This window comes from Lithobates pipiens, unplaced genomic scaffold (assembly GCF_037356315.1).
Source record: "Lithobates pipiens isolate NorthernLeopardFrog02 unplaced genomic scaffold, aLitPip1_a1.2 Scaffold_25, whole genome shotgun sequence".
NCBI classification, from domain to species: Eukaryota; Metazoa; Chordata; class Amphibia; order Anura; family Ranidae; genus Lithobates; species Lithobates pipiens.
This window is the reverse complement of record NW_027507787.1, coordinates 219035590-219049520: the sequence shown is the minus strand read 5'-3', so window position 1 is coordinate 219049520 and position 13931 is coordinate 219035590.

Sequence of the window (13931 nt, the reverse complement as noted above, 5' to 3'; positions counted from 1 at the left end):
TGGCCGGCACCAAACGACTGCCTATCACAGGAGACGTTTTAGAAATATGTCAGATATCCTGGCCACTTCACCTTTTCGGTCTCCACATTAGTGTCATTTACAAGCAGCCATACACCTGGCCTTCTACGGCTTCTTACGGCCAAGCGAGTTTACTTGTAGTAGCCTCACAGCACGCATACTGTGCAAGCACCACCTGGTCCGATACGAAGACCATTTCGTCTTACACTTAGCAGTCTCCAAGACGCAGCAGCTTGGCTCGGGTATGGACATACACTTCTATAAGTCCAACAACCGCTGGTACCCGGTCGCCATTCTCACCCGCTTGTTGACCCTTTTGGCTGATCAACCAGGAACTAGTCCGCTTCTGCCATTTCACACTAAACCTCTGAACGTTGCCCGCTTTATGGAACATGTCAGGATACTCCTGGGTATCCTTCACCTCTATCCTACTCACTACTCCGGACATTCATTCCGTATCGGAGCAGCTTCAACAGCATCCCGCCAAGGGGTCCTGGACCACATTATCTAGAAGTTGGGCAGATGGAGGTCCACCTGTTTCGCCCGCTACATACCCAATCCGCAACTGGAGATGGCCCAGGCCTTTGTCGAGCTCACCCAGTAACAAACTTGAATCAATAAAATGCAACCCCTACCTGAATGTTTTTGCCCCCTTATTTTGGTATACCGTACGTTAGACCAGGGGACACTTTCAGGTCCATTTCAAGTAAGCGAGTTTATGTTAACCTTGTTTGTCATCCTTATCCGTATCGGTCAGAGGGCTCTGGACCATAAATAGAAAGGCCAGTATGGTGGCCTGGAATTATGGGAGGAGCCCGGTGGAGTATATAACCAGCCCGTTCGCCTATCTTCCTCGTCGGTTCCGGTGCGCGATACCCACCCACCCATCCCCTTTTTCAGGGCATTTCTCAAGCATTATACTCCTCATGAGAGTACTCATTTCACTCCATTCATATTCATTTCATTTATCACCCACTTCTCTATCTAAGGTATGCCCCCTTATTTTGGTATACCGTACGTTAGACCAGGGCACACTTTCAGGTCCATTTCAAGTAAGCGAGTTTATGTTAACCTTGTTTGTCATCCTTATCCGTATCGGTCAGAGGGCTCTGGACCATAAATATATATATATATAAAATATTTATTAATACAAACTGTGGGGGGAATGTGGCTGACTAGAGGAGGAGAGAGATCGTTGTTCCTACTTGGTAGGAACACACAATCTGTCTCCTCTCCCCTGACAGAGCCGGAATTTGTGTGTTTACACACACAGATCGCGGTTCTCGCTCTCTCACGAGTGATCACGGGTGCCAGGCGGTCATCCCGCCCCAGGCACGCGTGAATCGGCTCCGAGGACACGCTGCGGGCGCACGCGCCAGCTACAGCGTCTTACGGTGCCGACGTACAGCTACGACGGCTCCCGCAGTGGAGGCAACCTGGCACAGTATAACTGCGGTGGCTGGTCCGGAAGCGGTTAAAGAAGGTCAGAAGGCGGACTGAGATTCTGTTATCTCAAGTGCTGAACCTTTTGGTACTCAAGCTTCTGAATAACAGGTTGAAAGTTATTTAAACGGATACTAAACACACACTGTTTAATCTATATTGTCCCTTCTACCCTATATGGATAGTGGTATTGTAATTAGTTTAATAATTAAAAAACATCTAAATACCTTTTCCTAATCAATATACAGCTGTCACATGATCCAGCTCTCCCCCAGCCTGTCTGCAGGGAGACATAAGCAGGAGGAGCTTCTAGTCCTCTGCTGCTGGTCACATGTTCAAAATATATATATATTTTTTAAACAACCTTTGGGATACAGAGTTAAAAAATAAATAAATGAATATCAATAAACTGTTTTAAACTGTCATACAAATATATTTAAAAGAAAATAGGGCTGTATAGCTCAGAACAGTGGAAACGAAATCTTACATTGGAAGTTGTGGTCAGGGTGTCCAAGCTGAGGTGTCCTCCCATACACCGAAAGACAATGGAGTCATCAGGAAAAAGAAGTAGCTGGCAGCTCTGTACCATCAAAAATATTTATTGCAAAGCCTTCACAGTGAGTGCAATCAGCGACAGACGAGTTTCGGCCAACATACAAATATTATTATTATTATTATACAGAATTTATATAGCACCAACAGCTTGCACAGAGCTATACAACATGAGGGCAGATGTTACACTTACAATACAAATCAATACAGGAGGGATCCGAGGGCCCTGCTTGTTAGAGCTTATGGTCTAGAAGGGAGGGTCAAGTGGAAACAAAAGGTATTTACTGTGGGGGATGAGCTGATGGAGAAAAAAAAATACAGTTGTTAGGTGTGGGTAGGGTAGGCTTCTCTGAAGAAAAGGGTTTTCAGGGATCTTCTAAAAGCTAATAAGGTAGGAGATAGGCGGTCAGATTGGGGTAAGGAGTTCCATAGGATTGGAGAGGCTTTGGAAAAGTCCTGGAGTCGGATATGGGAGGAGGTGACGAGGGAGCTAGAGAGTAGAAGGTCTTGAGAGGAACGAAGAGAATGAGTAGGTTGGCATTTAGAGACTAGGCTAGTGATGTAGCTGGGGGTGAAATTGTGGATGGCTTTGTACGTAGTTGTTAGTATTTTGAATTTAATTCTTTGGCCAAGCAGAAGCCAGTGGAGGGAGTGACAGAGAGGAGTGGCAGACACAGAGCGATTGGTAAGGTGGATGAGTCTGAATGTGTGGATGAGTCCTAAAATATATTTGAAATCAAATCTTTATTATTTTTTGGCAATAACATGGTGTGGGCGGATTTCTGCCAGTCACCGTCTGTGTCACTCTCCTGAAGCCTGTGTCTAATGCCGCGTACACACGATCGGAATTCTCGTGGAAAAAGCTCTGATGGTTTTCCCGTCAGAATTCCGCTCAAACTGTCTTGCCTACACACGGTCACACCAAATTCCGACCGCCAAGAACGCGGTGAGGTACAACACATTTGACGGGACTAGAAAAAGGAAGTTCAATACCTAGTAGCCAATAGCTTCCATCTCATAGTTGAATCTGAGCATGCGTGAGTTTTTGTGCATCAGAATTGCATACACACGTTAAGAATTTCCGCTAGAAATTTTTTCCATCTGAAAAATTGAGAATATGCTATCAAATTTTTGCTGGCGGGAATTTGGCCAGCTAAATTCCGATGGAGCATACACACCATCGCATTTTCCGATGAAAAGCTCTCATCGGTCTTTTGCTGGCCGAAATTCCAATCGTGTGTACGCGGCATTAGAATACCAGGGAGGAGAAGCCTCCATCAATCAAGATGTAATATCCTACCCCCATTGTGTTAAGCTTGTTAGTGAGCATGAGCATGGAGAAGAAAGGAGGGAGTGTGCTGTCATTTACCACGGTGTACACGCCCACGTGTGTGACTCTATAGTCACATGGGCTGCTCAGAAGTAATAGGGAGGTAATTATCAGCTTAGAAACTCACTGAAAACTGAGCATGTGCAGAGCTGCCAACACTGCTCTGCAAAATCTCTAGCTGCATTGGAGACCTGGACAGAAGGTGGAGACGGAGAACAGCAGGATCAACCAGGTTTTTTGCAGAATACAGAAAATGAATCTCATAGTGACTGAGTGAATATGAACAACCATTTATTGATAGTTGTTTATGATGTGGGTTTAATGATGCTTTAAAACAGTATAATACAAACTGAAATTCTCCAAAGAGCTGACTTTTGTAACTGCGAGACCCATATGTATCTGGAAGATTATGTCACAGCTTTGTAAACATGGAAAATATTTTTATGGCGCTTAACCGCTTCAGCCCCGGAAGATTTTACCCCCTTCCTGACCAGAGCACTTTTTGCGATTCGGCACTGCGCCGCTTTAACCGACTGTCGCACGGCCGCGCAAAGTTACACCAAAACAAAATTGACGTCCTTTTTTTCCCACAAATAGAGCTTTCTTTTGGTGGTATTTGATCACCTCTGCAGCTTTTATTTTTTGCGCTATAAACAAAAAAATAGCGACAATTTTGAAAAAAAAGCAATATTTTTTACTTTTTGCAATACATATCCTCCAAAAATATATGAAAAAAACTAATTTTTTCCTCAGTTTAGGCCGATACGTATTCTTCTACATATTTTTGCTAAAAGAAAATCGCAATGAGTATATATTGATTGGTTTGCGCAAAAGTTATAGCGTTCACAAAATAGGGGATAGATTTATGTATTTTTATTATAATTAGTTTTTTTATTATTATTAGTAATGGTGGCGATCTGCGATTTTTATCATGACTGCGACAGTATGGCGGATACATATGGCGGACTTTTGACACTATTTTGGGGCCATTTATACAGCGATCAGTGCTATAAAAATGCAGGTATGCCCATTTGCCCACCACTGCCATTGTGCCGACGTATATCGGCGTGCAGCGGTCGGCAAGTGGTTAAAGAGAAGTAAACCAATGTTTTTGTTTTTTTCTGACCTGCAAAATAAAGGCATAATGTGCAGATTATGTGAAAGTTGCCTGCAAATGAAGCCCTTGCTGTCACCGCCGGAGGCCGCATTCATCTTCACCCGTCTTCCTTCCGGATCCGTGTGTGACTGGCCAGAGCTGTGTGACGTCACTCCCACGCATGCACACGGCAGCTGAGAGTCATTTTTATAGGCTTACCTATGGGTACAAATAATCAATGGAAGTTTACTTCCACTTTAAGTAGGCATGTCACAAACCTGGGAGAATGAACATATGATGTAATGCAAAAACATAAGAAAAGGTTACCTTCAGTTAAAACTATGAATATGTATGACACTAGTAGATCTAGAGATATCGATAGCTAAATGTATGCAAATGTTGGCTTTTCCAGGAAAGGTCGAGCCTGGCACTGCCCTCACCTACCTGCCAAGTTTTATTGTTGGTCAGTAAGGCCAACTATATTAGTCAAATATTGTGAACTGTGATCATCAAGAATTTCAGAGTTAGCACCACGGTAAAGAGGAAAAACCTCAAAAATACAACAGAATACAGAGTGTTCAAAGCACACATACTCATAGCACTGCAATGTAGTAAAAGCAAACAATAGTGTAGACCAGAGCTACAACTAGAGCAGCCATTCTCAACCAGGGTTCCGTGGAACCCTGTGGTTGCTCCAGAGGTTGCTATGGGGTTCCTTTAGCTGTGGCTGAAGAACCACCTTTTTGATGGTGCCTACAGAGTTCAAGGTTCAGCATCACTTAGCAAAGCCAGCAGCATGACAAAAAATATATTTTTAGCTGTCTTTAACCACTTTCAGACCGGACCATTTTGCTGGTCAAAGACCAGACCACTTTTTGCGATTCGGCACTGCGTCGCTTTAACTGACAATTGTGCGGTCGTGCGACGTGGCTCCCAAACAAAATTTACGTCCTTTTTTTCCCACAAATAGAGCTTTCTTTTGGTGGTATTTGATCACCCCTGCGGTTTTTATTTTTTGCGCTATAAACAAAAATAGAGCGTCAATTTTGAAAAAAACACATTATTTTTTACTTTTTGTTATAATAAATATCCCCCAAAAATATATAAAAAAACATTTTTTTCCCTCAGTTTAGTCCGATACGTATTCTTCTACATATTTTTGGTAAAAAAAATCGCAATAAGCGATTATTGATTGGTTTGCGCAAAAGTTATAGCGTTTACAAAATAGGGATAGTTTTATAGCATTTTTATTAATAATTTTTTATTATTTTTTTTTTACTAGTAATGGCGGCAATCAGCAATTTTTATTGTGACTGCGACATTGTGGGGGACCCATCGGACATTTTTGACACATTTTTGGGACCATTGTCATTTATACAGTAATCACTGCTATATAAATGCAGTGATTCCTGTGTAAATGACACTGGCAGTGAAAGGGTTAACCAGTGGGTGGCAGTGTAGGGGTTAAGTGTTCCTAGGGGTGTGTTACTAACTGTGGGGGGGTTGGGCTTTCATTTAGTGAACACTGATCTCTGCTCCAATCACATGGAGCAGAGATCAGCGTCACTAGTTGCTAGGCAGAATGGAGAAATGCTGTTTACACGGCATTTCCTCCATTCAGCCGTCCCATGAGACGATCGCGGGTATGCCCACGGCGATCAAGTCCGCGGGTCCCGCGACCGGACTCACGGGGGTCCCGACCAGCGCGGGAGCGCGCCGCCGGCGGCGCGGTCCCGATGGCAGGGCGGCATTAAAGATTGGACGTACATGTACGCCAATATGCCTGCCCGTGCCATTCTGTCGACGTACATCGTCGTGCGCTGGTCGGGAACCTGTTAAGGGTGGCATTCTGAGCACCATTTTAAGGGGAACATTCTTTTTATTGACCTCCAGTATAAGGGGCATTGTTCTACTGGCCCTGATGAAGGGTTCCTCAAGACTTGAAAATTATTTTTAGGGTTCCTCTATGGTTAAAAGGTTGAGAAAGCCTGAACTAGAGTATAATCATTTTTTTTTTTGCACTTAGGGTAACCATATTACAAGTGTTTAAAAGTTTCCAAATATCCCAACCTGGGTTTTCCCCTCTGTGGCATCCTCAGGAGATGTGGGGACGATACTACACACTGCTCCATTTATTGTTAAAACTCCCTCTTCACTCCGTTACCTATTCTTAACCCTTTATTAAACATCTATAATGCCGTGTACACACGATCGGAATTCTCGTCGGAAAAAGCTCTGATGATTTTCCCAACGGAATTCGGCTAAAGCTGTCTTGCCTACACACGGTCACATCACAATTCCGATTGTTTATAACGTGGTGACGTACAACACGTATGACGAAACTAGAAAAAGGAAGTTCAATAGCCAGTAGCCAATAGCTTCTGTCTCGTAGTTGAATCTGAGCATGCGTGATTTTTGGCGTGTCGGAATTGCATACACACGATCGGAATTACCGATAGAAAGTTTTTCCGTCGGGAAAATTGAGAACATGCTATCAATTTTTGGCTGGCGGAAATTCGGACAGCTAAATTCCGATGGAGCATACACACGGTCGCATTTTCCGTTGAAAAGCTCTCATCGGTCTTTTTCTGGACGGAATTCCAATCGTGTGTACGCGGCATGACGCTATAGATACATCACTAGAAAAACATTGAATCTATGGATTCAAGGTCAAATTTAACTTTAGCAGAGAATGTTAAGATTTGTATATAACTGTCTATATCTTTGGATGTACGTGGTCTACTAATCCAGCCTTTCTCAACCAGGGTTCCTCCAGGGGTTGCTAGGGGTTCCTTGACCGATGAAAAACCATCTCTCCGATAAGTAATTACTGCCATAAATCTCTTTAGCTATCTGCAAGGGGAATTCTTCCCACTTACTGCAAATGTAAAGACCATTCCTCTCACTGACCATAATGCTAATGTTCTGTGAGCTTTAGTTGAAATAATCATTAGCAGGGGGACCCCGGGGCCACAAAATTATTTTAAGAGTTTCTTAGTGCTGGAAAGGTTGAGAAAGGCTGAACTAATCATTTTGACGTAGGGTTTTCCTTGAAGGTAATTTTTATTTTCATTAGACCCCTTTCACACTGGGGGGCTTTTCAGGCGCTTTAGCGTTAAAAAAGTGAATGTTAAACGCTTGAAAGAAGCATCATCTGCAATCCCAATTTGAGACCCTTTCCCAATCAATGGGAAGCGCCTGCAAAACGCCTGCAAAGTGCCTGGAAAGTGCTTTTGGCAGCAGCGCTTTATGGGCGCTTTTAACCCTTTATTTGGCCACTAGCAGGGGTTAAAAGCACCCCAATAGCGCTCGAAAAATGCTGGTAAAGCGTTACTAGTTTAAGCAGTGCTTTACGAGCATTTTTCGGGCACTGAGATTGTGAAAGGGCTCTTAAAGCACTTGGGCTTTCTCATTGGGATAGCAGATGAGGCTTCTTTAAAGTGCTTTACATGTGTTTTTTTAACGCTAAAGCGCCTGAAAAACGCCCCAGTGTGAAAGGGTTCTTAGTTTAAGTTACCCTGGTTTGTTTGCTTTAAACCAACAGAATTTAAACAGCAAGTAAGAGCTACAAGGTCATTTATAACTACAGGGGGTACAGACAGTACTACTGCTCTAGGGCCTATAAGAAGATCAGGGGCGACCTGTCTATTAGGGGCACCCAGGTGCCGCCCCCTCTCTCCAGGCCACCCCCTATATGCAATGGATAGATACATGCTTAGCATGCATCTATCCATGGCTGCCGTGGCCACCTCCTATTCATGTGTGACCAGAGTTTTTTTTTTAAGCAGCTGATTAGAGCCAGAGGCTGCCACTGTATAAGATTTTTGGGCACTTACACAAATGCTGCTAAAATTCTTTAGCATTGGTATACTCAGGTGTCATTCTGTATAGAGTCAAGCAAAGGTTCTCGAACCAGTCCACAGGCCCTACAAACAGTACATGTTTTGTACATGTGCTTTCAAGACCACAGGGAAGCTTAGCTAGAGAACCTGTATCAATAAGTGCATAAAATAATTAGTATTTCTATTAGGAAAAACACAAAACTTGCACTGTTGATTAAGACTGAGAACATGTTCGACTCGTGCAGTAAAGTTCTCAGGACCAGGATCTGAAGCCACAACCTCTGCTGTGTCCAGCAGTGGCTCTTCTTGCTGAGTCACTTGAGAGACTGGACAGATCTGTATCAGATCCTTTGGACTTTCTTACCTTGTCTCTTGTTCAGGGGTGGCAAACCAGTGGCCCGGGCGCCACATGTGGCCCGCGGAGCCCTCTGATGTGGCCCGCGACCTCCTGCTCTGGAACGGCGGGTTAGCAAGGCCAGATCACAGGTTGCCGACCCCTCATACCACAGCATCAGTGTTGTGAATGAAGCTGATGGTAGAGGAGGAAACGGGAGCAGAGCCACATAAGGCTTCCTGTACAGCGCCGGCTTTTGTCACAGGCAGAGTCTATGGCAAAGTACAGTTAACCCACAGGATAGACGCAGGTACACTATGCTACACCCACGGTGTGGGTAAACCGCAGCACATCAGTGAGAAAGCAATTTTGGCCGTTTTCACATGATCGGCCCTACCCAATCGGACCCTCAATTCACCTCTAGAGCGGCAGATGTAAACAGACTTTTGTCCATTTACTCCCACCTGCCTCCAATCCAATCCTAAAAATCCGATAAAAAAAAAATAGAAGGAAATTCATCCCCTTCCATCTAGGTGGATCGGATAGAGTAGCCGTGACCTGTCATCCACCCACTCTGCTCATTGTGGCCCGCGACTTGTTACCCAGTTGCTTAAGTGGCCCTCGCTCTTAAAAAGGTTGGGCACCCCTGCTCTTGTTTCTGGTGAACCTTGAACTCTTCGCTTCTCCCATAAACTTCCTGATTTATGCCATGTCTCTGCACTTCCTGTTTGCCAGATTATTGTGCTCTCTACAGCCGATATCTTGTTTCTTTGCATACCTGCAGCTGTCCTAATCTCCACTACCACTTGTTACCGATCTTTGTCTTGTTCCTCAACCATATTTTCATGTGCTCCCTCCCTGAAACCACTTGTTACCAACCTTTGGCTTGTTTACTGACTACGCTTCTGCTTTATCCCTGCCTTCTATATCTACTACTAGACCTCGGCTTGCTCATCACATCCTGGTCGGGTGATCCTCAGGACCGCAACCTGGCACTAACGCACAGCAAAACCCATCTCCACCATCAGGAGCTCTGGTGAAGACCGGTTAATACTAGACCACGCACATCGGGTAAGTCTTCTGCCAGGGTGACCTGCTTGTTTAGTTATCCTTCCGCTTTGTGGCAGCCTCTCTACTGCTATAGCTTCTGGCCTCCGACAAAAGTAGTATTGTGCTGTCATTTAAATACCATTTTCTGTTCTGTTTTCTGCTTACCGGGCAACTTGCAGGCTTATTGCAAATAAAAAGCCTATTATATCGAATGGCAGAATTGTGCTGTTGAAGGCTATTGTTTGATACATGAGAAGACCTATTTTAACCACTTGAGACCCGCGCTATAGCCGAATGACGGCTACAGCGCGGATCTCCTTTGCCGAGACGTCTATTGACGTCGTCCCGTGCACGAGCGGCCTGCGCGCCCCCTGAGGGGCGCGCGCAGAGCGCTCTGTGATCGGCGAGTCTATGAGACTCGCCTAATCACTGATCCGAGCAAGGGGTCGATCCAGACGCCTTATCACGTGATCAGCTGTCAGACAATGACAGCTGATCGTGGGATACAACGGAGCCGGTAATCGGCTATTATTCCTCTTCGTGCTGACAGCGCGAGGAGAAAAAAAAAGAGCCGATCACCGGCGGCCGTGATCGGGACATCAGTCCCGATCACGGCCAGCCCTGCCAGTGCCCACCTGCCCCCTGCCAGTGCCCACCTGCCCCCTGCCAGTGCCACATCAATAAAAAATGTGTCCCCCCTGTCAGTGCCACCCAGCAGTGCCCACAGTGCCACCCAGCAGTGCCCACAGTGCCACCCAGCAGTGCCACCCAGCAGTGCCCACAATCTGCCTCAACAAAGGTTCTGCACCCCAGTGCCACATATCTGTGCCCATCAGTGTCATCTACCAGTGCCCATCAGTGCCGCCCATCAGTGCCCAGCAGTGCCACCTATCAGTGCCACCTATCAGTGCCCATCAGTCCCATCTATCAGTGGTACCTATCAGTGCCCCTTAGTGCCACCTATCCGTGCCACCCATCTGTGCCACCCATCCGTGCCATCTTATCTGTGCCCATCTTTGCCCATCAGTGCCGCCTTATCTGTGCCCATCGGTGCCGCCTTATCTGTGCCTATTAGTGCCGCCTTAACTATGCCTATCAGTGCCCACCAGTGCAGCCTATCAGTGCCCACAAATGCAGCCTATCAGTGCCCACCAATGCAGCCTATTAGTGCCCACCAGTGCAGCCTAACAGTGCCGCCTCATCAGCGCACTTCAATGAAGGAGAAAAATGACCTGTTTGCAAAATTTTATAACAAACTATTAAACATGATTTTTTATTTTTATTTTTTTTGCATCTTTTTTTGTTTGTTTAGCAAAAAATAAAACTCCGAGCTGTAATTAAATACCACCAAAAGAAAGCTCTATTTGATGGAAAAAAATTATAAAAATTTCATTTGGGTACAGTGTTGTATGCCCGCACAATTGTCATTCAAAGTGCATCAGCGCTGAAAGCTGAAAATTGGTCTGGGCATGAGGGGGGTTTAAGTGCCCAGTAAGCAAGTGGTTAAGAATTTGTACCAGGATCCTATGGTTTTAAGTTATTGCTCTGACAAACTTAATAAAAATTTAAATGTAGGTAATAGTAAAGTAAAAAAATCACATCTTGACATTGTTAGTGCCTTTTTTTTTATATATAGTGTCAGGACCTAATGTGTGTGTGATAGTCACAATCACAACCAAGTTCAAAATAGCATTTCAGTGGAAGCCTTCATGTGGATGCTTATTATTTTATCTCTTGTTTATGGAAAGTGACAACATTTTCAGCCAAAATGCTGCTGCTATGTACTATTAATAGAGTCTCCATTTAGCTTAATAAAACAGAGAGGAACGCATAATGGCCTTACCGTGAAGGATGGCAAGAAAAAGACATTGAAGCAGCAGTCATTATATTTCCATTAAGTGAAGCCTAGCATCTATGCTCGGTGTTTAGTTTATGATTAATGGAAACATACAGTCTAAAATGCTCTTATACTTCCGAGTGCTCATTTATAGGCACACTGAACTATGCCTACACCTCCATGAACCAGCCAGGATTTTGGAAAGGCCACATAAGTAGTGATGGACGAACTTCCGACGGGACGTTTCGCGAACGCGAAACGCGAACGGACACAAACGTTCGCGAAAACGACCGTTCGCCGCGGGCTCCATTGACTTCAATGGGAGGCGAATTTCGCAAACCTTTAGGTCGAATTTGCGGCCACGGGGTAATTATTAGGGGGTAGCACGTAGTCCCACCACCTGGACAATAGCATAATACATGTATGAGGTGAATTTGGGATCGATAACTACAAGCATTTTTTTTTTATTTGGGAAATTGTTCTGACAATTCAGGACTATGGAGCTAATGAAGGCAATGGAGGAGAGGGAAGGTCAGGGACCAGGGTAGGCAAACAAGAGGGTGCAGGAGATACAGAGCACTGACAGCAGCACCGTAATACAGAGCACTGACATCAGCACCGTGACATACAGCGCTGACAGCAGCTCCGTGACATACAGCGCTGACAGCAGCTCCGTGACATACAGCGCTGACAGCAGCTCCGTGACATACAGCGCTGACAGCAGCTCCGTGACATACAGCGCTGACAGCAGCTCCGTGACATACAGCGCTGACAGCAGCACCGTGACATACAGCGCTGACAGCAGCTCCGTGACATACAGCGCTGACAGCAGCTCCGTGACATACAGCGCTGACAGCAGCTCCGTGACATACAGCACTGACAGCAGCTCCGTGACATACAGCGCTGACAGCAGCTCCGTGACATACAGCGCTGACAGCAGCACCGTGACATACAGCGCTGACAGCAGCTCCGTGACATACAGCGCTGACAGCAGCTCCGTGACATACAGCGCTGACAGCAGCTCCGTGACATACAGCGCTGACAGCAGCTCCGTGACATACAGCGCTGACAGCAGCACCGTGACATACAGCGCTGACAGCAGCTCCGTGACATACAGCGCTGACAGCAGCTCCGTGACATACAGCGCTGACAGCAGCTCCGTGACATACAGCGCTGACAGCAGCTCCGTGACATACAGCGCTGACAGCAGCTCCGTGACATACAGCGCTGACAGCAGCTCCGTGACATACAGCGCTGACAGCAGCACCGTGACATACAGCGCTGACAGCAGCTCCGTGACATACAGCGCTGACAGCAGCTCCGTGACATACAGCGCTGACAGCAGCTCCGTGACATACAGCACTGACAGCAGCTCCGTGACATACAGCGCTGACAGCAGCTCCGTGACATACAGCGCTGACAGCAGCACCGTGACATACAGCGCTGACAGCAGCTCCGTGACATACAGCGCTGACAGCAGCTCCGTGACATACAGCGCTGACAGCAGCTCCGTGACATACAGCGCTGACAGCAGCTCCGTGACATACAGCGCTGACAGCAGCTCCGTGACATACAGCGCTGACAGCAGCTCCGTGACATACAGCGCTGACAGCAGCTCCGTGACATACAGCGCTGACAGCAGCTCCGTGACATACAGCGCTGACAGCAGCTCCGTGACATACAGCGCTGACAGCAGCTCCGTGACATACAGCGCTGACAGCAGCACCGTAAGCAGCCCCAGGAGGAAGTCAGCACAGCACAGGGATGGTGTGATCCCCTCATAATAAGAACCCCCAGGAGGAAGTCAGCACAGCACAGGGATGGTGGGAGCCCCTCATAATAAGAACACCCAGGAGGAAGTCAGCACAGCACAGGGATGGTGGGAACCCCTCATAATAAGCAGCCCCAGTAGAAATATGACACCGCTCAACCTCTTCAAAGAGGAGGGTAGGGGCATATAGTACGGTGTGCTTTTTTGGGTCAGGGAAGTGAGCCAAATGAATTAAGAAGGTCTGTGTGCTTGATTCCAAAAATTGTTTATAGACATATACATGGTCTACTGATCACATGTGTTGAATTCCTCCGAGATCCATGCCTCATTCATTTTTAGAAATGTGAGGTAGTTAACACTGTGGTGAGCTAGGCGAGTACGCTTATCGGTCACAATCCCCCCTGCTGCGCTGAACGTCCTTTCGGACAGGACACTGGATGAGGGGCAAGCCAACAGTTCGATTGCAAATTGGGCAAGCTCTGGCCAGAGGTCAAGCCTGCCCACCCAGTAGTCTAGGGGTTCATCACTCCTCAGAGCGTCCACATCGGCCGTTAACCCAATGTAGTCGGACACCTGACGGTCTAGGCGTTCCCTGATGCTGGATCCGGATGACACCTGTCGATGGGTCGGCTGAAAGAATGACCTCATATCCGAAGTC